Genomic DNA, 3936 nt, shown 5'->3' with positions numbered 1-3936 from the left:
AGAACTTCAATTTTTTTGATCCATAGTAATTGTATGGATCCTATCTCTGAGAGGTCCGACAGCCTGTGTCTATCGTATAGCAGTTAAGACATGTCAAATGTCTGCATGTTCCAAAATCTATTTGGGTAAATGGCTGTTCAGTAACTTTGATATATCTACGCCCACTTACATATAGGAAAGCTCAGGAACCACTTACGCATTACAGTCCCTGCATTTCCACTTGTTTTCAATGGTGGTCATAGAATGGCTAATAGGGGCTCATAGCAGCCCATGGTGAATCTGGTGCTGTCCACCTGAGGAACCAACATTTATTAGAGATACAGTGGTCAGTGTACATTATGAATTCAGTATTGTGGCAAGATCTGATACTGGAACGGCTAATAGAGGATTACCATAATCATTGTCTGCTTCGCTGAAGGTTCTCTGCAATCCTGGCCACCAACTTTTTCAGCAACCTGGCTTTAGGTTCTGTGGGAGTCAAAAGAAGACAGAGTACATCTGTGTTATCATATCAACACAACTCTCCACAGAGCTTGAAGGGCTCCTGTAATAAAATATTGTTACCTGAAGTCCTTTTGGTGGCGCGTCGTTGGCTTGGTAATACCGCAGCTATTGACATATTTGTTCTCTTTACACCACGTGTCAATCGGAAGTGGGGAAAGACAAAAAGATTAGCTTGTTTGCCTAGCTGACTGACTCAAACACCCTGTGGAAGGAAGGTTTTCTGATAACTCCACAATGGACAAGTCATCAGAAAACTTCTTCTCTATGATGTTGAGTTTTAGCTGACGTGGTCAGCAGGATTGAAGCTTGTAAATGCCACTTCCTAACTCAACAGCTCCCAGTAACTTTCTGTGGTGAACATGCAATGGAGTACATTGAATATTTTAATAAACCTGAATGTGAATAGAAGATAAAGACGATCAACTTCACTCACCAATGTAAGTGCCACTTTCCAGCATGAGGTGCCAAATGCAAGTGTGCCGTGGAATGTGGTATAACACATCCACACAGCAGGATTGGAGTGGGAGTGGCTGTCTTTTTTCTTCTTCCTTCCTGTTCTCAGGCACCAGTAATCGTTCAGCGGCGGCAATGAGGAATATTTAGCAAGCATGCAAAAGCATCTTGCAATAAGCCTGAGTTGTCAATTTTAATACTCATTCTCATTCCGAGAAACACTAAACTAGTAATTGTAAGCAAGGATGGTCTGGAGACTGCTAGTTTGACAGCTAGCCAACCGGATTTCATACCCGATACAACAGAGAGACAGTGACAGCTCCGCCCCAAGGGGGGTTGACCACGGTAATCGAGTCTCTTAATAATAGCTACCTATAACATTAAGGTCACTTTTCGTGAATGTTACAGTGCAGTGATGTATGTTGGTTCACCGTACAATGAGATAGTCGTTATACTCCTACTACAATTCACTCTGCCTTGGCTTTCCTCTGGTGGTTTTGCACCGGTACTATACTACACACCACCGCTTGTTGAAACAGGCAAGACATAACTAAGTACTTCTGGGTCAACGGATATTTGGAATCCTTCAGAATAAAATCAGCCTTGTATACTTATTAAAATTATGGGAAAATGTCACAATCTATGGGGATATATTGTAAATTACTACTTATCATACAAAGAATAATTTAAAGTAATTATATAGACATTGTCAAATTTATTTGTTGATATGTTTATATTTTAAAGCCTAAATGGTCATCAATTTTTTTGTGTGTGTACTGCATTTAATTGCACCTTAACAAAAGTATTTGTAGTTGTGTCACAGTAAAAGGGGATTCCACTCTACTCAGGAGCACTTCTTGTTCCAAATACACATAGGTTTACACCCCACCAGAGGAGTGTTTGCTGTTCATTTGGCAGCACTTTAGAGTGGCCCGTTCATCTTAAATCCAATAGTTTGTTAATATTGGACATCATATTGGTAAACCTATCTGTACATTGTGTCAAGTAAACAAGGGGGGTCATTCTACTCAGGAAGCAATTTAGTTTCCAAATACATCAGAGTTTTACACCCAGAGGAGCATCACTGCTGATTTGGTGGCCTTTAAAGTGGTGGCCCATCAACTTAATCAATGTCCAATATGAAAATTGTTTTATTTAAATTGTTGGGGCCACCCTATTAAGGCCCCAAATGAGCAGCGACACTCCTCTGGGTGTAAACTCTGTGGATTTGAAACTTTGCGGTGCTCCTAAGTAGATGGATTGTGGTACGTACTATGCAAAAAGAAAAACGTACTGAACAGTGTTTTCAAACCAAATGGGTTAATTAAAGAATGGTATTTACAAGTCTTTTCAAAAGTTGATTAATATTTGTAATATTATTAATATTGTTTATTACTATTAGTATTAATGTGCATTATAATCATGTTTTGTTATTTATTACTGTTCTTACCATGATACTATTTAGTCATTTATTAGTTTTATCTCAATCTCTTCATTCAAAGACTCAATATGGACAACTCTTTACTGACAGTTGTGGCTGCTTTAAGTGATGTATTGTTTTGTCCCTCAACCTTCTTGCCTTTGTTGCTGTTTGTCTGTGCCCAATAATGTTCATAACCCTGTTTTTTGTGCTGGCTACCGATGCTTTTTTGTTCATGTTTGTGTTGCTACCATGCTATGTTTGGTTGTCTTGGGTATCTCTTTTCATGTAGTGTTTGTGTTGTCTGTCTTCTCATGATGTGTGGTTTTTTTGTACTATATTTTTTATTTTATTTATTTTTAAATCCCAGCACACGTTCCTGTGCGGAGGCCTTTTTGGTCAGCCTTCAATTGTAAATAATATTTGTTCTTACTGACTTGCCTAGTTAAATAAAGGTTAAATAATTCTTTGTAATGCTGTTAACAATAATGGTCAATGTAAATATTATTTGTGCATAATGGCGCTTACTGTATTCCTTTTTCACAAAATTCTAAGTCTGGCTAACATTTCCTCATAAAATGTTTAACGTAATTTTCCCCACCGTTTGTATTATTTATTTCATCAAATCTTCTTGGAAAACTTTTACTTTAAAGGAAAATCTTCCGAGGTCGAAGGCCTTTATTCTAGCTAGGTTTGGCTTATTCTTGTTGCGGAACGAAGAGGTAAGCACACACCCTGGTTGAATCCCACACCGTATGGCAGGCAAATACACCATTTTGGTTAATATCAGGGCAACCGGTGACAGGAGAATGCAATCGCTGGCGCAACATGGTAGCAAAAATTAACACTAGTTTGCTACATTCGTCGTAAAAATTAAATTCAATTGCACAGCTAAATGAATCACGCAAACGCACATTATTTACAAACATAATTTGAATATGTATAATCAGTGTGACCTACTTGACCGATTGACCTTCCATAGTTCCCCATAATCCCGCGCTAGCCTACGTATTCCGGTTAATCACATATCTTTATGGTTTTTTGGAGCGTTGGCGAAACTGAGACCAGTGAGATGTGCGGGTGAATTTTCTAAATTATTAGAGCCTCATATACAGTGTATAGAAAATATTAATATCCGTTTTTTAATGAAGATAACATGGCTACACATGTGCTGTGTAAATCAGCAATGGATTTGTCATGTTTCCGAAGCGGAGTGAGAGATGGTGACATTGAAGAGAGAGTTGCAGACCAAGCCAAGGGGCAAATAGGGCCATTGGTTGGTAGGCTAGCTTCCTAGCTAACGTTAGCAAGGTGCCTTTTTCCTGTATGTAGTCAGTTTTTGTGGGTATTACCTCCTCATAGTAATGTGTAGTGTTACTGGTGGGATTTTTCGACCGGAACAGGAAGTATTTAACAATGTTGGATGTCTGCCATTGGTTATTTGACCTTGCGCCAGTTAGCGATGATTAGCATTGTTTTAGCTTGCGTGTGTCGAAGCCTTCTAGCTAGTTATCGTTTGGAGCCAGTTGGTGTTGTTATAACCCCGGATGCTCAGTATT

The sequence above is a fragment of the Salvelinus sp. IW2-2015 genome, linkage group LG10 (assembly GCF_002910315.2).
Source record: "Salvelinus sp. IW2-2015 linkage group LG10, ASM291031v2, whole genome shotgun sequence".
Classification (NCBI taxonomy): domain Eukaryota; kingdom Metazoa; phylum Chordata; class Actinopteri; order Salmoniformes; family Salmonidae; genus Salvelinus; species Salvelinus sp. IW2-2015.
This window is presented reverse-complemented; position numbering follows the sequence as displayed.